Source organism: Panicum virgatum, chromosome 3N (assembly GCF_016808335.1).
Source record: "Panicum virgatum strain AP13 chromosome 3N, P.virgatum_v5, whole genome shotgun sequence".
Classification (NCBI taxonomy): domain Eukaryota; kingdom Viridiplantae; phylum Streptophyta; class Magnoliopsida; order Poales; family Poaceae; genus Panicum; species Panicum virgatum.
In genome coordinates this window covers 38,930,558-38,954,112 of record NC_053147.1, presented here as the reverse complement: position 1 = coordinate 38,954,112, position 23,555 = coordinate 38,930,558, and positions in this window count along the sequence as shown.

The window sequence follows — 23,555 nt, the reverse complement described above, 5'->3', positions numbered from 1 at the left end:
GGTAACTCAACTTATGGTTTTAAGAGGCACAACTTGGCAGATAGGGCGGCGGCGGCTAGGGCAAAGCTTCCCTATCCTCCAACACAGAACCACGGCTGAGCAAAGCTTCTCAGCATGCGAACAACCTAGGGCAAAGCATCCTTGGTATGCAGCAAAGATATAGCTAAATGAAATCAAGAAGGGTTGCGATGCAAGGCGAAAATGCAAGGCATCTTGCAACCTATCTAGAGCTTGCGCGGCTAGAGTTCACACAAGATGGCTAACGAGGACAAGTCAAGTAACATGAGGGCTCGACTTGTTGTTTGGGTAAAAGTGGATGGGACGGCGGCGAAAACAAAAACAGCGATAGGCGGTTGAACTATGACTACGGACCCACTAAACCTGCAACAAGACTCGACCATGGACACGAACTCAACTAAGCGAAACTAAAACAAAAATTGCAAAGGCTAAAACGGGTTATAGAACAACAGAAAGTGTAATTTTTTTGGCTTTTCATGGATTGTAGGTAAAGGAACAAGATGAATCTAAAGGGGAACGCGAATTTATACCTCACGGTAAACCTGAATCCTGATACCACTTGATGGAGGACTGGCCCGATCTTCCGAGAGGTGCACGATTGGTGGAGACTCGATGTGGGCTATCTGGCTTCTAATCAGGCACGATTTGAAATCCTGCAGCCGTTACACTGCTACTCCGTTGGTTATCAACCAAGCACAACTTGATTGACCTCGCCGAGAAGGCTTTTCCTGCAAGCGAATCGAAGTACACAAGCAAGAAAGGGTAAATACGCTCTGAAATTGTAGATGTTTATGAAGAGAAACTCAAAGTGGAGTTCATTCTCTGATCAGAAAAGGACTAATCGCCATAGTGGTGAAGAACAAGAACGGGGGCCCTGATTCACAGCAAAAGGACTTGTCGTCATAGTTACAATGAAGAAGACAGTTTCTCGATGGAAAACTTGATCTAAACAAAACCAAAAGCCTAGAGATTTGGCAGCGGATGTTAATGAAGAGCCTAGGGATGTGGAGGACCCTCTGGGCACGCCACTATTGGGCTCCAACACGATACACGGGCCATCGGCCCAAGAGACGTGGTGCAGCACCCTGACAGATTCTGGTTGTCAACATGTTTCATGAATTTCTGCCGAATCTGAAAAGATATGGACCTGAATCCAGTGGCATTGGAAAGATTATGAAATTATCTATCCAACCATATAAATATCTCCTCAAACGGACGCCATATGTGGCCGTGGCATCCTTTTTGGTGTAGACTGTTTTTGGAATCCGAGAAGGAAACGAAGTCGAAGTTGAAGACGATTCAGACTTCAACGTGTACGTATCCGATGCAGTGATGTCCTCATCAGCACAAGAGCAATAAGAGTTCTTCAACCAATGGTCTTAGGTTCACATCAATGTCATTTTCGGGCTGCTTTGGACTTGGGATAAGCATTGGCATCGTGATGAACTTTCGTTTCATGCAGAGCCATGGTGGAAGATTGTACATGCATAGAGTCACAAGCCAGGTGCTATGACCACTGCTCATCTCACCGACAGGATTCATTCCATCCGTACTCAAACCGAACCTTATGTTTCTCGTATCCAATTCAAATTCAGGGTAGGTTCTATCTATTTTTCTCCACTGCGACCCATCAGCGGGGTGTCTCAACATCGAGTCTTGCTTGCGTTCGACTTTGTGCCATCGCATCAACTTAGCATCATCTTTATTTCTAAACATGCACTTCAAATGTTGTATTATAGGAGAGTACCACATGACCTTGGCAGGAACTCTCTGCCGGGGACGCTTACCCTCGACATCGCCAGGATCATTTTTTTTGATCTTGTAACACAATGCACTGCATGGGGCATGCATCCAAATTCTCGTACTTGCCTCGGTAGAGGATGCAGTCATTGGCATGCATGTATCTTCTATACTTCCAATCCTAGAAGGCAAACAAACTATTTGGCTTCGTACGTTGTGGTAGTTGTCCTTAGGATAACTCACCAAATCTCTTGTTGGAAACACCATTTGTCGCCTTCTATTGCAGCAACTCCAGGGTGGTGCCAATCTTTTTCAATCCATCTTCGTAACCTGGGTATAACAACTTCTGGTGGTCCTCTAACATCTTCTAGAACTTCAACCTCTACTTTTCACTCTGACAATCTGCCCGCTCATTGTGCAGTGCCTGGCCCAGATCGTCACCGAGATCATCTTCTGCTAGATCTGCTTCGAGCTCTTCCATGGGAATATTGTCATCGAATGCACCGAACCCAGCATTCCCGGGAAAGTGGTCGTCAAAATCTTCTTCTTCTTTGTCTTCCATGGTAACCCCCTTTTCTCCATGCTTCGTTTAACAAAGATACGTCTCCATGAAACCATTTGCGAAAATGTGGCTGTGAAGGATTCTTGAAGAGGAGTAATCCTTGTTATTCTTGCAATTTACGCACGGGAAGCACATGAAACCATTCTGCTTGTTTGCCTTAGCCACAACCAAAAAATAATACAGGACTTCAATGAATTCGGTAGAACGTCGATCAGCATTGTACATCCATTGCCGGTCCATCTGCATTGTTTAAAAAAAATAGAACAGCTTTCAAAGGGATCGATTTGAATTCTTTACACATATCAAATAAATTAAATGTAACCAAACTAAATTAAATGTAACATAACATAAATAATTAAAAGATCTGCAATATCCATCATAAAATTTGGATAATTAATTCACCATACACCATGATTAATTAAAAAGTCTATATAATCCATTAAAGAATTTGACAAAGTAAATAGTACAAATTAGGATACAGGATAATACATCCTACTCACGGGACCTATCAACCAATGTCTCCTTAACCGCCTCCCAAAATCGCGACACATTAAGGTCAAATTCTGCCAACCCTGACTCTTCACGTCTAGCATTATATCGAGCCATCAACTCGCGATCATCATCCGTACCATGCAACTCAACATTAAACTCATGCTGAAATTTGCGATCTGCTTTTGAAATTGTGAAGATGTAAAACGCTTTCTAAATCCAACGATCAATATGACCGCACACAAGACCAACACACTTTTCAGGTCGGAACTCAAGTGAATGTCGGGTGCGCTTCAATTGATTTCGTAACGCCGCCCGAGCGGACGCACGGTGCTCGAAGGTATCATGTTGCAAAGTCATTTTTAAAAAGTAAATATTACTTATAGCTCATTATATCCTCATTAACAATAAAATATTAATTACTCTTACAATTAATTACTCCTACAATTAAATATAGTTACAGTTAATTACTCTTACAATTACAACGCAAATATATATATATCATTAATTACTCTTACAATTACAATGCAAATATTAATTACTCTTACAATTTCAATGAAAATATTAATTACTCTTACAAATAACAATGAAAGCATATACAATAAAACAATAATTACTCTCATAATTACAATTAAAATATATACATCATTATATTCTTTTATTCAAGTTTCACAGGCACTTCCCATCAAGTCTGAAATATAAACAAATTAGAGTTGCTATTGAGACATTAGTCATCATTGTGTGCCGTGCAATGTCACAACTTTGCCTAAACTCTTATTCTTCGTCACTCCTGGCCTCGCGCTATCTACATAATGAAGGGTCTAAAAAGAGTTGTGACATTGTAGGCACGATGTGACTAATGCTCCAATAGCAACACTAATTTATTTTCATTTCACACTGGCTGGTAAAGTGTATGTGATATACAATGCAAAATCACATTAACTCTCGAGACTCATTTAGCTCAATTAAGACAAGTTTCACAAGCACTTGCCAGCAAGTATAAAAATATAAAGAAATTAGAGTTACTATTGAGGCATTGGTCATCACCGTGTGCCATGCTATGCAACAACTTTTACTGAACCCTTATTCTTCATCGTCCACTGCCCCTGGCCTCGCCTTATCTACATAATGAAGGGTCTAGAAAAAGTTGTGACATAGCAGGCACGATGTGACCAATACCCCATCACTAATTCGTTTACATTCAGACATGCTAGGAACAAGTATACATGTATAAAAAAGCATTGCATAATTACCAAACTAACCATGTCACTTCAAATTAATTGAAATAAATCTCTATATCTCCTAATTATTTTGTCACTCTTCAGTTTGAGGCGAACACTTTTCGTCTCAGGACGATGCCTTGGGATGGAATGCAATCATCGTTCACACACTTTCTTTCAGGCTCAATATCCAAAAACCATCTAGAAGAAGAAATATGTGAAACTTGGTACTACATCTAGTAAGACACAAGTTTTCATTTAGTTTGGGGTGTCCATTGGTGCTCAAAATTTAATACAGAGCAAAACATGGCATGAAGTAACTCCTAGCCAAAAATCAGATCTAGTGGATGAGTAGAACTCCTAGAACATTTATACTCTAATTAAACTTGATTTATAAAACAAGCTAAAAATATTTGGATTCAGCCAAAGTTCATGTCGACAAAGTTGTAGATTTTACTTCAAAGATTCCAGCAGTTGAATTTAGATTTTTAGGATTTTTCTACGAATTGATATGCATTTTCAAAGTTCATTGTAAAGGATTCTAGTGTTCATGTACATTTTGCATTCAGATCCCAAGAAAACTAGATTTTATTTACATTTAGGTCCCTCACCAAGGGAGCTCGAACAGAGCTATACCTACTGGCGATGTTCCGGCGAGGGTAGTCCACGGCGGCTCGATCTGAGGGGTGGAACAGTTAGATGAGGTCTGTGCACACCTTTTGGTGCTCGGGGTCGGGGCTGAGGTGGCCGAAAGTGGGGTCGGTGGCGACGTGCGATGGCGGGTCGGAGTAGGCCGTCGATGGCGAGGCTGCTCTGGTAGCGCTGGGTGCCGAACTTCGAGTGCCTAAGCTTTAGTGGGATGAGAGGAAGCTTTTGGTGGGCTTCAATCGGACAATGTGGGTCGGGGATGGGCTGGCCACGACAAGGTCGAGCTCGCCGGCGTAAATGGCGGGCGGCGGAGGGGAAACGGGGGTCGTGCATCTCCGGTGGCCCTGGGTTTCTATTTATAGGGTAGGTGTCTTCAAGGCGAATTGGATGTGCACTGGGGGAGGCACATTTGGCCCGAGAGATGCTCGACGGCGAGGTGATGGCCCTGGCGGATGTCGGGGGTGGGGTGGCTGCCTGCCGCGTTGTCCAGGATGCGTGCCATGCGGAGGACGTGCCAGGGCGGAGCGGTTTGGCTCAAGACCATGGGCCGCGGGCCCACTTGGCCGGCCAGGAGGCGGGGGTGCCATCGCCGGCGTACGACACCATGAGGGAGAGAGAAAGGAGAGAAACAGAGGAGCTAGGGACTCTTCTGTAATTTGTGAAATTTCAAGGGACCTCTCTATAATCTAAAATTTACTCCCTCTTCCTGGCTTCAAATGAAAATTTTTGAACACCAATTTTGTTCAATTTTTTGAGATAAGCAAGAAAGGATAGATACAGAATCTTAAATTGCAGATGTGTATGAATGAATATGAGTATGGGGTTCAAGCTCTGGTCACAAAAAACTAATCGCCACAGTGGTGTAGAACAAGATGGGGGCCTGGATTCACAGAAAAAGGACTCGACGTAACAGTTACAATGATCAATGTATGTTTCTCAATGGAAAAGTAGAACTAAACAAAACCCTCATTTTTTAAGCGGCGACTACTGATTTTATAGCCTATGCTTGTGTTCCTCAATTCGCTTGTTGGAAAAGCCTTATTGGCAAGGTCAATCGAGTTGTACTTGGTTGATAACCAATGAACTGCTTTGTAACAGTTGTAGAACTTCGAATCGTGCTTGATTAGAAGCCTGGATCGCCAATGTCGAGTCTCCACCAATCGAGTTTATCATACCTTTCGAAAGATTGGGGAAATGCTACATCATCACATGGCTCCTCCACGGCACAGCAGCCCACCAGCCATCGTGATTGACCTTGGTCCCACCGAGAATGGTGCATTGGAGGCGGCGGTGGGGGAAGGGAGGGTGGAAGAGGAGCAGCGACTCGGCGGTGAGGGAAGGGGGTCGTGTTGGAGGGCGTGCGAGGGCGAGAGTACACAAGGGAACAGGAATGATGAGTCATGATGGCTCGGGAAAAAATGGTAATGGAGGGGAGGTTTTTGCGAGCGACATAGCAAGGAGATGAGAATACAGAGTCTGTTGGATCAAGTTTTGACCCTACTTTTACTATTTTTAGCTAACCAAATCATTTTAGAGCATTTGGAGATGCTCTAAGGGTGAACTTTGAGCCCTGACTTCGAATCATGTGTACAGGGAGAGGAGAGAGGTGGGATGAAAGACTTAATTTGGAGGTTATTGACATTAGGATTCAAAGGGGGCTTACGGACTGCTGTTGGTAAGTTCTAGAACTTAGATCGACATATGATATCGTAATATGGGCGGGGAGGAGGGATGATGGCTTGGGAAGAGTGGAAGAGGCCATAGAGTGTCGGTATATTTACCGCTCGCCTACCTTGGGATGCCCTAAAGTAGGAGATTGTTGGGAGCAGATCGCCGAATCTAGAACTTGAAGGTAAACGCAAGGACACAAGACACAAATTTAGACAGGTTCGGGCCGCCAGAATAGCGTAATACCCTACATCCTGTGTGGTGGTTTGGTATATTGCGCCCTGCGTTGGGGTGTTGTGCTCTGTTGAGCAATCTAGCTATCTGTTGGTTCATACCGATCCAGGTACCCCGCCCTCCTTTATATAGTCCAGGGGGTGGAATTCTCGTCGGTTTACAAGGTAGGAGTCCTATGAGGATTACAAAGTAGAGTTCTAGGAGGATTACAAAGGAGTTCTAGTTGGAGTCCGGTTTCTTTCTTCCTTGTGTATATTCAGAATCTTCCTCACATCTATGCGGTGTGCACAGTCTCGTGGGCTCGGGTCTGACAAGCCCTCGAGCTCTTCATAGCCGAGTACTGCAGGCGTCGAGTACTTCTGAAAACATCTTCGAGTACTTCGAGTGCTCCGAGTGCTCCATCGAGTGCTTTGAGTGATCTTCGGAGTACTTCCGGCTGCATCGAGACTGTGCGGTGCTCAAGCCCCGAAAGTCTTCTTTTATATGGTGCGCGATGAACTCGCGCTCCATATGGAGTAGCCCCCGAGCCTTAGGTTGAATCGTAGAATCAAGCTGAGGGTCAAATTAGTCTTCAATCTTCTGATCTTTATCTTCCAAAAAATTTGAAAAATAAGCCGTCGATGACACGTGTTCCGCAGTCCCCGAGCCTTGAATCCAAATTTCAAGATTTGGAATTAAGGATCCAAAAGTTGTGGCACATGGTGTAGAATTTTTGTCGCCTCCAGTTTTCCCATGAGTCAACATCAAATAGTTTTGCAGTGTCCAGCTCCCGAGTCTGCGAACCAGGCAAAGCCATGGACACCATGTTGAGTAGTTTTGGCGTCCAGGCCTCGAGCCTGAGACCAGAACGTGCCAGCAGCATGCTCCAGGTCCGATTTCCTGTGAGGCAAACATAAAAATATGTTGCAAAATGATGTACATGATATCAAGTCTGGAGCGAATCCCAGCATTGAAGAAAATGCTTGTAAAAGAATGGGAGAAAATCCCAGCATTAAATAATGCATATAAAACTTTTTTTTCTTATCTTTCTCTAGCTAGGTCATGTAATTTCCCCGAGCAGTTAGCCTATTACGTGTAAGCACCTGATCCCTGATAGCCGTAGCCCATAGTGCAGGGAACGTGGCCGCATGCACGTGTAGGAACATAGGCGTATAGAAGAGTCGAGGTTGGCATATGCTCCTTGAGTACTTTAGCAACCATTGGAGGAGACAACAAAAACAAAGAAAAAGTCAACAAAGCGACAAATAGATGCGCGGCGTGCAAAAAGCACTCGTCGAGAATGCGGGTTGCGGACAAAATAGACGGCAAAAGTGCGGGTTGCGCACACAAAAGAGGTCGGCGAGAGTGCGGGTTGCGCACAAAGTAGTCAATCAAGGTGTAGCCCCCGAGCGTAGCTTCGGTCAAGAGGCGTACCCCAAAAAGCATTCGATCTTGAAAAAAAAAAGTCGAAAAAGGTATAAGTGACTTAGCTTGATTGAAGCCGACTAGTCGGAGTTGATTCCGACTAGTTATTGACGGTGCGAGGTCCGCTCTCGACTAGTTTTCTAGTCGAGAAAAGTAGTTGAAGTAGTCAACGCCGTCTCTCCAAGTAGTCGACGACGGTTTGTTGATGTCGCCGAGTAGTCGAAGTAGTCGTAGCCGCATAGTCGAAGTAGTCGTAGTTGCATGGACGTCGCTCGTTGCTGTGCAAGTCTTTTTTGCTTGATATATTTTTTTTAAAGCAGCGGCATCGCTTGTTTATCTTCGATCAGGAAACAAGCTGTCTCCTAGTTGTAGCGCCACTTCACAGCCTCCTTCCTAGACTCGGACTCGATCTATGGGCTTCACACTCAAACAACAAGGAACTAACTCTGCGTGACCCTCCAGAACTTGGGCCAATAGATGAATTCTTTTCTACTTCGGATTGTAACTCTCAAATTTGGATGAGCCGCCTGGTCTTCGTGCATACCGCGCTGAGCAGTTGATTGATTGCTGACTTCTTCAGTGAATAGCTTGGACTTGCGTGGAGCCCGTAAATCTTGTACAATTTGACTCAATGAATAAGCACAGCGAGCTGCCTGACTTGATTTGTCGTTAACCTCGCCATGCAAGAAGATTAACTTTTGATGATGATGTCCTTCAAGCTCTCCCAATGATCGCGACGATCAGCCCCACGGTGGGCGCCAACTGTCGGTATTTTTACCGCTCGCCTACCTTGGGATGCCCTAAAGTAGGAGATTGTTGGGAGCAGATCGCCGAATCTGAACTTGAAGGTAAACGCAAGGACACAAGACACAAATTTAGACAGGTTCGGGCCGCCAAAATAGCGTAATACCCTACGTTCTGTGTGGTGGTTTGGTATATTGCGCCCTGCGCTGGGGTGTTGTGCTCTATTGAGCAATCTAGCTATCTATTGGTTCATACCGATCTAGGTACCCCGCCCTCCTTTATATAGTCCAGGGGGTAGAATTCTAGTCGGTTTACAAGGTAGGAGTCCTATGAGGATTACAAAGTACAGTCCTAAGACGATTACAGAGGAGTTCCAGTTGGAGTCCGGTTTCTTCCTTCCTTGTGTGTATCCAGAATCTTCCACACATCTATGCGGCGTGCACAGTCCCATGGACCCGGGTCTGACATAGAGGGACTCAACAATATGTGTAGTGTGGTAAGAGATATTATCTCCTCTATGCCATGGGTGGCTGGATATGGTGGCGCCAGGTGTTGTGGCAAAAAAAATATTGTGATGATGTTAGACTTGGATCAACCCAGAGTGATTTTCAATAAGGGGTTCAAAGATAATGATGGGCAGGGATATCGGGTGACCTTTGTGGGCGCGTCTGTAGCCACACGACTACTCATGGATGAAGTTTGTGGACCTAAAAATGCATTTTTGGAGTTTATGGACCTAAGTGACACAAATTACAAGTTTATGGACCTAAAAATGCATTTTCAGTGTTTATGGACCTATATTTTCAATGTTTACGGACCTAACTAACACAAGTTACAAGTTGATGGACCTAAAAAATGCACTTTCAGATTTCGCGGACCTAAATAACACACCCTTACAAGTTGGTAGACCTCTGGTCAATTTTACTCTTATTTATATATACATTTGTGCATTATGTGATTCACTTACAAATTGAAATTACATGGAAGAACAAAAATCTGTCTTCAAGTGTTCAAACCTACCACATCCAAGATAATGCAGTGCTAAAGTTAAAGCACAAGTCACTAAGAGTTGTAAAGTGGTAGCGATATATTTAAGTCTACTTGTACCAGGAGTCTCAGAAGTAGCACCCTCTGTCAGACCCAGGGCAGTGGGACTACTTATAGCCAAAGAATGTTCTACAGTAAGGGATAGCTCATGGATGTACCTTACCTCTCTTGTAACTACCCGAATAGGCGTAGAACTAGCTGAAGTACAAAGGAAACTACCCGATTGTGTTGTAGAGGGACTCCAACTGTACTCGGCTAGGACTTTCCATGTAACCCTGTCCCCCCGGATATATAAGGGCGGGCAGGGACCCCCTCCAAATCATCAACACCTAAGGCAATACAAACAACCACACAGGACGTAGGGTATTACGCAACTCGCGGCCCGAACCTGTCTAAATCTTTGTGTTCCTTGCACCATCGAGTTCCAGAGCAGTCGATCCCTACCTACAAACCTTACTGCTAAGGATATCCCTAAGCAGGCTTGGCGGTAAACACCGACAGCTGGCACACCAGATAGAGGATTCAGCGAGTTCATCGGCGAATTCGATGGCCGGATCAAGCGTCGACAACAACCTGCCTGAGGGCACAACCCTTGTTTTCGGTTCCTGGGCATGCATGCCTGATGGATCGGGCGGCTTCTCCAGCCACCTTGTCACGCCCAACTCGCCTAAATCGAAAATCATTCCCCAACCCGTCGACATCTGCGAAAATTCATATCTCGATGGGAAAAGAGTTCTACTCGAGCTCGGTTCGGATAAAGCAGAAAATGTGTCGACTCCAACTCGAATTCTCAAGTTAGCCGAGTCCAATACAAACTCTGATCCCGAAAAGCCTCACTTTTCCGAAGCCCTCAAAAAATACTTGACTTGTCTCAAGGCAATCAAACGCCCAAGGATCAACAACTCCGAACTACTCAATAGAGTAGACCGACTTTCACGATCAATTGAGGGCTGCATCAAACTTGTAGAATCCACCCTTGCCTCATCTATATGGCTGGGCAAAATACCCGATACCCGAAACCCGAGCACGAAAAATCCGAGCCCGAACCCGAAAAACCCGAGCCCGAAAAACACGAACCCTAATTCGGGTTTCAAGCCACGGTACCCGAAATTATTACGGGTAATTCGGGTATTGGGCCACGGTACCCGAAATACCCGAACAAACCCGAACAAGAGACCAGCCCAAAATTATTATTCATTTGGCCCACTCATATTTTGAGCCCAGCCCACCAAACCCTTCCTCTTCCACTAACCCTAACCCTGTCTATCCCCTCAGTCCCTCGCGCCTCCAGCCCGTCATGCTGCCGCCGTCCATCCATGGACTCCACGACCAGCGCCCAACGCCCACCCCAGCCGCCGCGCCCAGTCCCCGCCCACACCCCGGCCGCCGCCGCCGCACCGATCCCCAGCCGCCACCCCGGCTGTCGCCGCCGCATCCACCCCCAACCCCCACCCCGGCCGCCGCCGCCGCATCCACCCCAGCCCCCACCCCGGCCGTCGCCGCCGCGTCCAACCCCAGCCCCGACCCCGACCGCCGCCGCCGCATCCACCCCACCCTGAGCAGTCAGCGGCTCAGCGCCGACGCAGGCGCCGCCCCCGCCCCCGCCAGCCGCCGGTCTCCTCGCCTCTCAACGCACGCTTGCGCCATGGAGACGCTCTCGGCGTAGGCCCTGCTCCAGCCGTGGGGCGTGACCGAGCCGCCGCCCCCGCTGCCGCCGGCCGCCGGTCTTCGCATCACCACCTCGCCTCCCGACGCTCGCCATGGAGACGTACAAATTTTGGGTAGTTCGGGGTAACCCGAACCCGAATCCGAATTTCCAGGTACCCGAAATGTCGGGTTTTCATTATTTCGGGCAAATTTCGGGTTACAGATTTCAAAACCCGAAATTCTCGAAACCCGAAATACCCGACCCGGATTTTTCGGGTTACCCGAATGCCCACGCATACTCATCTATATCACAACAGAACCCAGAAGCGTTGAACCCACCAAAAGAACAGTCGGGTGATATACTCTCAAGGATCAATCGAGTAGATTCCAAGCTCGCCGACTGCATTAAGACAGCTAAAGGCACTCTGCAAAACTTGAAGTAGAAATCGGGAGGAGGAATCTGCGGGGGATCTGGTGAGACAAACACCCGGCTTGTTCAGATGGGACCGTCTATCTCCAGGAAACCTCAGAACCCTTCACCGAAACCTGCTCAAACCAGGATTCCTAAAACAACTAACACATCCAAGTCGTCTTTCGATCTGGACTTTGATTAGTTCATGAACAGCCTTGATAACTTTGAACTATTCGATGATCTTGAAGACTAGTCAGACAACGTCGACTTGTTCATGGATGCCATGGCCAACCCACCCGAGCATGCTGATGCCCTTTGGGAATTGACCAAACTTAAAAAGGCTAAAACCAAAGCTCCAGAACAATCCAGCAAGTTGATTTTCGACAAGCCTTGGATTAAGGAGCCTGAAGGACTGACTCCCATGCAATCATGGTGTTGGCGCTCCTTAAGTACTCATTTTATTCCTTGTTTATCCTTGATAATGGCATGAATTTAATATCAAAATCACTAACCGTCCTAACCCCAGCCTAATTATTGGTAATTTTCACATTTGCACATATATTTTGGAGGAACTTCGTTTTTGCAGGTTTTTGGCCTATTTTGGAGCATGAAATGACGAGGCCCGTGGTCGAGCGCTAACACGGAGAAAGACGAAGGCCAAAGCCCAAAGGAAGGACCAAAGCCCATGTTGATTCGAAGCCCATTCATGCACATCCATCCTCCAAGAGAGCCCAAAGGACCAAGCCCACGAAGATGAGATCAAGATACTTCGGGATTAAGCAAAGCAAATGAAGATTTAAGGAATGATTCCCTATCCTATCCTTTCCTCGAAGATATCTCCAAGATAACGACGTCCAAAGGGGTGCAATTGTGAAGGACATAAACTCTAGAAGATGCGAGGAGTCTACACGCGAAAGATGAGACCGAGGTGGGCCCAAAAGAGGGTAGGCCTGCCGGCCTAGGCCCATGAGCCGGCCAGCCTAGCCCGTTTCCGAGGCGGTTCGGCCTCCCCTTCGACCGGTGGCTTCCTCGGCTCATAAATAGCTCGCACCTTATTCAACTCGGGGCATCCATCCACCCAGAACTCGATAAAAACCTAGGGCCAAGACCGGAGGGAGACGACGGCTGCCGCAAGTCTTCGAAGTTGTCTAGGAGATGGCTTAGGCCGCCCCTAGCAGCCGTGGCCTCCCTGCATGGTTGTGCCATGGCGGAGTTCATAAGCTAGTTGGATTCATTGATGGTGTGCACATGGCGGTGATGATCCAAACACATCTATTATGTGAGTAATGATAATCATGTCTTCCGAATCTATTAGCGATCATGTCTCTCCTTTTTGATTTTGTTCTTGCCTTGGGTGCGCTTATTCTTAGATCTATTCTCGAGATAGATTGCATGGGGTGTTCTTGTAGCTATGGTGGCTAGGAGTTCATACCGGAGCTACCCAAGGGGGTTCGACACGTCTAGCATGCTTCGGGGTCCTTTTGTCCAAAGGGAACGTCGTGATAGGGCGTGGCCTGAGTAGAGGGGTTCCCGAGGGGTTGGATTGGAGGTTTTGATTTAAGGATACTATTGATTGAGATGCATGATTTATTTGCTCATTAGCTTGAACTACAACTAGATGACGATAGGTCTAGTCATGTCTTTGGTTTTGCTATGGTTACGCCTATGTTCATGGATGAGATCAACCTTTACACAACACTCATATCTATTAAAAGTTTACTCTATATGTGAAATTCATGCTTCATGTTAGGATAGATCTGTTAGATTAGATGGAAAATCTTAGATAGTTCTTTGTCGATCCACGGATTGATAAACCTTGGGGGAGTACTCTAAGGGAAAAGCTACAACGATCCACGCGCTTGTAGTACATAAATTGGGGCGCTAAGGAGCATCAACACATGGCTGCATTGGATGAACGAGAACGCCCTCCGTGTAGAGATGGGCATTCTGCTTCTTGCTCACCCAAAGCACACATATTCCAAGATCGGTGGACTAACCGACTCCGAGTACTCCTCCAACTCGGAGGATGAGCTAGATGACCTAATCCAGTACAGCAAACAAGTCGAGTCCAATTCGACTAAACATTCCAAGTCCGATCAGGACTCCATCCCATACTTGGTTATATATGTAACACCGCAAGGACGGACAGTGCTCCTGAAGACACAAGATCCTAACACCTCCGGCTCTCAGCCAACAGATCTACCCTTCCAACATAGCACTCCACTAGACCCGTCCTCGAGCAAACAAGACCAAAAAGTTCAAGATCTTTGCCGTGAAATCCTCATGGTTCGCATCTTCGAAGTCCACGAACCTGAGGATGACCCCACCAAGCGTCTCAACTTCGACGACTACAATTCTGATGATTTCGATGAGTATCTCTCCGACAACATGGAGACTACTCCGCCCACAATCACAGAAGCCAAGGCTACACCCAAGCAAGATCCGTCTGCACTGCCTTCCGCAGTTACAGTTACTATGCAATTGGAAGAGCAGAAACCAGCAAAAGATCTTTACGAGCGTCGTCGCCTTCTTAATCAGAAAAGGGCGTTCAGGTGCCAGCGCCTCGCCAACAGCCAGCAAGAACATCAAGGCGACACCTACGGCTACTCCAATTGCGACCTTCGCAACGTGATCAACGTTGGTCGCGACGCACGCAATGTCATCATCTCAAGGAGAAAGGAACGCGAGGAAATAGAGGCTTACAACCCTTCTTCCAACTACCGCATCCCAGCACAAGCTTCTTTATCTTTCAAGAAGTAAAAGTCGGCAAGCACCCATTCCCAGGGTAAACCGCGCACCCCACATCATGGAGAAACATCTCTTGGGGGAAACAAGATCAACAAGACTTTACTACGCAAATGCTTCATCCGCCCGAAGAGCTCTCACACGATCTTCGAGTGTGACTCACTCCGCAAAGCCCTTGGGGCACCTCTCCTAAAGGAGCCTCTACCTAAAATCTAGTCGACCATCGTATCGACTAGTTTTATCCTCGAATAATTTTATTCAGTTATGTAAACCATTGCTCACGTCTAACGGGCAAGGGGTAGGTCTTAAGAGTCAGAGTCTGTCATTTTACAATTACTGTAATTTCAACAAGTCCAAAATAAGTTGATTTCCTCTGAAAATCGACTACTTGGCTCTCACTCATATGGAAAGTACCCAATCATCAACACTACCCTGAAAGCTACATTGAAGCAGTAATCGAGTAGTTTTTACAGTTTACTTTGAGTGATCTTACGACATTTTTGTCTTGGGTAACCCGACGGGGTTCATCCTAACAGACATGTCCTAAGAATCACTCATCCTCGGTTGAGGGAAACTTACTCGCCTCACTCGAATAAGTTTTGGATATCCTTTCGGCATTTTCGTCTTGGATAACCCGACGGGGTTCACACATAATAGACTTTCCTTAAGGATTACTCCAGTCCTTCGTTAAAGGACACCCTACTCGCTGGCTCGAATAGGTTTTGGATACTCTTTCAGCATTTTCATCTTGGATAACCCGACGGGGTTCATACCTAATAGACTTGTCCTAAGAGTTACTCCAATCCTTGGTTAGGACACCCTACTCGCTTGCTCGAGTAGGTTTTGGATATCCTTTCGACATTTTCGTCTTGGATAACCCGACGGGGTTCATACCTAACAGACTTGTCTTAAAGATTACTCCAGTCCTTGGTTAAGGACACCCTACTCGCTAGCTCGAGTAGGTTTTGGATACTCTTTTGACATTTTCGTCTTGGATAACTCAACGGGGTTCATACCTAGCAGACTTGTCTTAAGAGTTACTCCAGTCCTCAGGTAGGACACCTTACTCACTTGCTCGAGTAAGCTTGGGATATTCCTAAAATATTTACGTCTTGGTTAACTCGACGGGGTTCATCCTAACAGTTCTATTTTAGAAATCAATCTAGTCCTGGTATAGGACATACTACTCGATAAATTGAGTAGTCTGGGATATTTTCATAAAAAGTTGTATACTACCTGGATGACCAAGCAAAGTCTATCCTAACTGGTCAACTACGAAAATCCCTCAAGGAGCACAAACAAGTTCCTGGTACTCTAAACTAGGTTGACACGAGTCTCCTGCTTGCTTAGACTACCAAGGGAGTTGAAACTACGAAATCTTTTTTGCCTCGAGTATTTGTCGGTTAATACTCACTTGCTCAAGATACAAAAAGAGTTCTGTTTTCCCTTAGTATTCTGAGTAGTTGTCGAGAGCTTCCTGTTCACCTATCTATCAAGGAATATCTTAAAGCTCCTAACTCTCCAAAATACTCTATAAGAGTTCTCCCCCCGTTGGACACCAAAGTCCATATGAGCTCTGCTCTAACAAAGCACTTCCTTTGAAAAGGAAACCCGCACTAAGCTACGGCTTGTGATCCTAGTGCTTTTTCCACTCGGTTAATCCTGCGGGATTTAATCCTAACCGATCAGCACTAGAGTTCTGATCAGAACCTCATAACTCGATCCTATTCGAGAATACCTTGCCTCTTAAGGCACCTACGGATACAATTCTTCGTATCTACTACAGACCCAGGGCAGCGGGATTGCTTATAGACATAGAACGTTCTAGAGTAAGGGATAGCTCATGGATGTACCTTACCTCTCTTGTAATTACCTGGATAGGCGTAGAACTAGCCGTAGTACAAAGGAAACTACACGATCGTGCTATAGTAGGACTCCAACCGTACTCAGCTAGGACTTTCCATGTAAACCTATTCCCCCGGATATATAAGGGCGGGAAGGTACCCCCTCGAAACACATCAACACCTAAGGCAATACAAACCACCACACAGGACATAGGGTATTACGCAACTCGTGGCCCGAACCTAGTCTAAATCTTTGTGTTCCTTGCACCATCGAGTTCCAGAGTAGTCGATCCCTACCTACAAACCTTACTGCTAAGGGTATCCCTGAGCAGGCTTGGCGGTAAACACCGACAGCTGGCACGCCAGGTAGGGGACTCGGCGAGTTCATCGGCGAGTTCGATGGCCACCTTCGCTTTCAGCACCATGGCGTCTCCTCAAGGCGCCACCTTCGTCTTCGACTCGTGGGTCTGCGTCGCCAATGGTTCGGGCGGCTTTGACAGCCACCTAACCAACTCTCCCACACTGAAGATCACCACGTTGGACGACTCCAACAAACTCGCCGGATCAGACGATCACGACATCATGTTTCTTCCCAACCTCGCCAAGGAGATCGAGGCGAAACTCGAAGACAACTCGAGTTCCACTCGAACTCAGATCAGTCTCAAACCAAAACCTACTCGGGTTAGGACTCCTCTTGCTCAACCCGTCTTCGGTTTGCGCAATTCGTCATCTGCTTACAAATAGATGATCAGATCCATCTATGAAAATAGCTTGGATCATCTCCTCTGCGTCGAAAACCACTCAAGATAGCCTGGATTTCATCACCAATGCATTGGCAAAAATCCAATTCGAGTCATGCCAAAGTCATACTGTTGCAGAACTACTCAATAACCTCCGGGAAGTTGCCAACATTGATGATCTTCCATTTCAACACAGTACTCCCCTCGTAACTGAGATGGAAATTGGGTCCGGAGAAACTGTCCTAGCTGATTACGACTCAGACCTGGAAAGCTTCTCCACCGAACATTTGGTTCCAGTGATCATCCAACAACCTGAAGCTAGTCAGCATGATCCAAACGAAGCCTTGGACCAGATTTCAGCAGACAATCTGACCCAAGACGCTCCACAAGACGAAGATGAAGCTACTCGCATAGCTCGCAGGGCAAGAAATCAACGTAAAGGGGAGCGCAGCGTTCAAGCTGCCGAACGAGCTCGCCTACCCCCGCGCAACCTCAATAACAAATTCAACAACGTCGCGGACCCAGTTTTTAGAACCCCAATCGCTACGATGACAGAGGCAACCATGTGACTCATGCAGATGCCTCAAAACCCGGAGATGGAGCGTGTCATACACCTTGCCAAGAATGTTGTTGAACAACTCAAGAGACAAAACCCGTTGTCCTCACTCCACGACACCCGGTCGAGGGCTACCGCAACAGTCATACCTCAAGAAAGTCATACTCCTGGAGGCCATCATCGTCAACAACAGCTGGAGCAGCAAAACCAAAGAAACTAGGAGGATCAGGAAGTTGCAAGCATTCATCGACCTAGGGTTGGCCAACCACCGGTAAACCAACCCCGTAGACCTCAGCCAAATCGCAACAACAATAATCGCGGGCACAACAGGGAAGAGGTAGCCGATTCCATAATGGAATTGTGGGACATCATCAACGCAAGATGCAGATCGCAGCTTGCAGACAACTTCGATCGCTTCCAAGCCCTCAGCAGAGTCTTCGACAACACTGAGTACCCAAAGGATTTCAAGCCTACGAACATCCAAAAGTACGACGGTAAGCAAGACACTGCTCAATGGTTATGTTTATACTCGACCGCTGTTAGTGTTGCAGGGGGAGACACCAACACCAAGGTCCTCTACTTTCCGATGGCCCTGGAGCCCGCACCCCTTACATGGCTCGAAAGCTTGGCGCATGAGTTCATACACTCGTGGGATGACCTCAAGAAGGCATTCATCGACAACTTTCAAGGGTCGCTACATCGTGTAGCTACTCGAAACGCCCTGTCCATGTGCAAGCAGGAGCAAGGCGAGTCGATTAGATCCTACGTCAAGCGCTTCTTCGACACAAGAGCCACCATCCACAACGTCGCCAACGACGACATCATCGACTACTTCCAGAGCTACATCACCATTCAGTCTCTGTACCGTGACTTCGGGCGTAATCGCCCCAAAATGGTAGTGGAGCTATGAGACATGATGCAGTGCTGGGCGGACAAAGAAGAGTAAGAACGCAGTCGCTTCCCATGCCGTAACAACGACAACAATGGGAAGCGCCACAATGACTGTGGAGGGCCCAGTAACCAGCGGGATTCTGCGCATAAACGCAAGCCCGACGACACTGTTGGCAGTATGGATCGCACCCCGCGTGGTAAGAAGGGCGACAAACTGCAGGACGAGTTCGACAAGATCCTTCACAACAAGAGGTGTCCAATCCACCCTAAGAGCAACCACTCAATGTGGGAGTGCACGATCCTGCGCAAATCCTTCCAGTCGGCACCTGCAAACGCTCCTAAGAAAAAACAAAATAAAGATGACGAAGACAACAAGAAAGACCCTGATGGTTTCCAACAGCAACAAAACATCATCAATGTCATATTTGGAGGAGATCACAGCTTCTCCAAGCGAGTCCAGAAGCTCCTACTCAGAGAGATCCTCTCAGTCGAGCCAGCAATTCAGAGGCCACTGAAATACAGCGAGGTCCTCATTACCTTCTCCAGGGAAGATCAATGGACCAGCTTCTCTGAACCTGGAAAGTTCCCGCTAGTACTCGACCCAGTCGTCCAAGGCTCCAAGCTCACTCGAGTACTCATAGACGGCGGATGTGGGCTCAACCTGATCTTCGCAAGTACATTAGCCAAGATGGGCCTTAACTACATGAGTCTACTCACTCTAAGCAAGGCCTCGTTCTACGGCATCGTCCCCGGAAATTCTTCCACTCCAATTGGCTCGGTCACTCTTCCAGTCACATTTGGTACTGAACAGAACTTCCCGACGGAGTACATCAAGTTCGAAGTTGCCGACTTCGAATCTTCTTACCACACTATCCTGGGAAGACCAGTGTTAGCCAAGTTCATGGCAATACCACACTACATGTACCTGCTCCTCAAGATGCTAGGCAACACAGGAGTACTTTCCTTATGAGGAGACCTCCTCAAGTCCTTCGAGTGCGACAAGGAAGCAATAGATCCTGCGGCCACAATCCGGGTTCCTAGCTCTGTCAGCGAAATACTTGCTGCCGCTAAGGAACTCTCACTCAAAGAGTCAATGCCTTCCAAGAAGCCAAGCCAGTCGTCGGTCAACCCAACTGGTGACGTAGGCACCAAAACAATCCAGCTACAAGAGGGAGACGACTCCAAAACTGCTATCATCATAGTAGGTCTGGGCAACAAATAGGAAATCGAGCTCGTCAACTTCCTTAGGGCCAACCGAGACGTATTTGCGTGGAAGCCAGCAGATATGCCAGGGGTGCCCAAGGAGTTGATCGAGCATACCTTGAAAGTCGACCCTAAAGCCACACCCAAAAAGCAACGGTTACGGTGTTTTTCACCGGACAAGCGAGAAGCCATCAAGAAAGAGCTAGCGAAAACTCTCGCAGCAGGGTTTATTAAGGAAGTCTACCATCCTGAGTGGTTGGCTAACCTTGTACTCGTCCTGAAGAAGAACAACAACGAGTGGAGGATCTGCATCGACTACACCGATCTAAACAGACATTGCCCAAAGGATCCTTTCGGGCTACCACGTATTGATCAAGTAATCGACTCTATAGCAGGATGTGTCATGTTATCCTTCCTCGACTACTACTCAGGGTATCATCAGATCTTGAAAAAAGAAGACCAAATCAAGACGGCCTTCATCACCCCTTACGGGGCATACGCCTACAAGACCATGTCTTTCGGGTTGAAGAACGCTGGTGCTACCTACCAGCGTGCGATACAGCTGTGCTTTGCCAACCAGCTACATTGCAATGTTTAAGCCTATGTTGATGATGTTGTCGTCAAAACCAAGACCCAGGATCAATTCATTACTAACCAGGAAGAGACCTTCAATAGCTTCCGAAAATTTCGCTAGAAACTCAACCCAACCAAATGCGTCTTTGGCGTACCCTCTGGAAAACTACTTGGATTCATCATCAGCAACCGAGGAATCGAGGCCAATCCAGAGAAGATCAACGCCATCATGGCCATGGATGCTCTAGCTACTATCAAGGACGTCAAGAAGCTTACAGGCTACATGGCAGCTCTGAACCAATTCTTGTCTAGGCTTGGCGAATGGGGCTTACCCTTCTTCAAACTTCTAAAGCGACAAGACACATTCGAGCAGACTACAGAAGCCGCGGAAGCACTCGAGAACCTCAAGCATCATCTTCAGTCACTGCCGACTCTAACAGCTCCACTACCCGGCGAGGAACTTCTCCTCTACATCGCTGCGACTACTCATGTAGTCAGTACGGCAATAGTAGTCGAACGCCCAGAGGAAGGCCACGCTTACAGCGTTCAGAGACCAGTTTACTTCATCAGTGAAGTTCTCTCTGAATCAAAGGTTAGATATCCATCAATTTAGAAACTTCTATATGGAATTCTAATCACCTCCAGGAAGCTTCGACATTACTTCGACAAGTACATGATCTCAGTAATAACTAACCTTCCATTGGGGGATATACTCCACAATCGGGATGCCACTGGACGAATTTCAAAGTGGGCAGTGGAACTGGGAGCCTTGGAAATCACCTTCAAGCCAAGAACAACAATCAAGTCACAGGCACTAGTCGACTTCTTAGCTGAATGGCGGGAAAATCAAATTCCAGCGCCTCATAATGTTCCAGAGCATTGGGTAATGTACTTTGACGACTCACTCAAGCTCGATGGAGGCGGCGCGGGAGTTTTGTTCATCTCCCCCAAGGGAGAGCAATTGAAGTATGTGTTCTAAATCTTGTTCAAAGTCTCCAACAATGAAGCTGAATACGAGGCACTGCTACATGGCCTTCGACAAGCAGTTTCTCTCGGCATCAAGCGACTACTTGTTTACGGCGATTCCCTACTCGTTGTTCAGCAAGTCAATAAAGAATGAGACATCAACAAGGATACAATGGACGCATACATTGAAGAAATTAGAAAGCTTGAAAACAAGTTCATAGGATTGGAAATCCACCACGTAGACCACAACAACAATGTGGGAGCCGATGTCCGTTCCAAACTTGGATCTACTTGAGCAGCTGTTCCACCTGGAGTTTTTGTCCATGAACTTCATCATCCGTCAGTCAAGATGCAAAGCCAACAAGCCACTGACATGGAGGCCTCGGCCACAATCAGAGAAGTACTGATGATCGAAGAAGATTGGCGGATCCAGTTTATCGACTTCATCAAGGAGTTCAAGCTTCCACCACATGTTGATCCTAAAAGCGCTGAACCTGCCCGCATCATAAGGCATAGCAAGGGTTTCATCCTCGTTGGCGACAACCTATACAAGCGCTCTGCTTCTGGCATCCTCATGAAGTGTGTTACCCTTGAAGAAGGCAAAGACATCCTCAGAGAGATACACGAAGGAGTTTGCGGTAACCATGCCGCATCAAGGACACTAGTCGGCAAGACTTACAGGTCATGTTTCTTCTAACCAACAGCTGTTTCAGATGCAGAAGACCTCGTCAGACGATGCCCTGGCTACCAATTCTTCAACAAAAAGACTAACGTCCCAACACACAACCTGATAACAATCCCTCCATCATGGCCGTTCGCCTATTGGAGTTTGGACATGATCGGACCATTAACAGTAGCTCCAGGAGGATTTAATCATGTGCTGGTAGCAGTCGACAAGTTCACCAAGTGGATCGAGTACAAGCCCATTGTCAAGATCTCATCCGATAGAGCAGTGGATTTTATCTCCGACATTATTCACCAGTTCGGATTTCCCCACACCATCATTACGGATCTTGGCTCTAACTTCACATCACAATCTTTTTGCGATTTCTGTGACAACTCTTGCATTGAGGTCAAATATGCTTCAATAGCTCACCCTCGAGCAAATGGTCAAGTAGAGCGCATCAATGGCTTAGTACTCGACGGCCTGAAGAAAAGACTCTACGACGCCAACACCAAGAAAGGTGGCAAGTGGTTTCAAGAATTACCCCATGTGGTCTGAGGGCTGCGAACGCAACCCAGCAAAGCAACTGGACAATCTCCTTTCTTCCGTACCTATGGTTCAGAGGCTATACTACCCGCAGATATCATGTGGAAGTCTACAATAGAAGCCTATCAAGAAGGAGAAGCAGACGAAGCTCCACAACTTGAGTTAGATTTAGTCGAAGAAGCTAGAATCAATGCTTTAACACAATCGGCTAGATATCTTCAAGGAGTTAGACGCTATCATGATTGCAATGTCCAGCAAAGATCTTTCAACATTGGAGATCTAGTTCTACGAAGGATTCAAGATGAGACGGGATTGCACAAGCTGAATTCCAGATGGGAGGGTCCTTTCATCGTAACTAAGGTTACAAGACCCGGATCATATAGAATCATTGATGCAAATGGCAATGAGGTACCCAATTCCTGGAATATTGAGCACTTGCGCAAATTCTATCCTTGATCCAAACGACATGACGATGTTAGTTGATGTCTTTAATAAAGCAAGGGTTTTCCACCAGTATATCGGCTACATTAAAGGCAGTTTTCAATCTGACAGTGTCAACTATTCAAGATAGCTTACACAGTTTTCCATCAGGATAACTATACAAGCCACATCCTTGTCCTCGATATGAGGACAAAACCTACTCACATAGCTCGAGAAGGTATATGGATACCTTTACTAGTTGCTATCTTGGGTAACTCGACGGAGTTCATCCTAACCGGTCAACTATAAGGAACTCCAGCCTTGTCTTAAGGCGAAACTACTCGCTTGCTCGAGTACGTTATGGATACTACTACATTTTGTCCATCTTGGGTAACCCGACGGGGTTCATCCTAACCGGTCAATCTTAGTAGTTACTCCAGTCTACAAGTTAGACACCCTATTCACAAGCTTGAATAGGCATTGGATATTTTTAAGATGATTTCATCTTGGATAACTTAACGGGGTTCATCCTAATAGATCTATCTTAGAAGTTACTCCATTCCTTGGTCAGGAC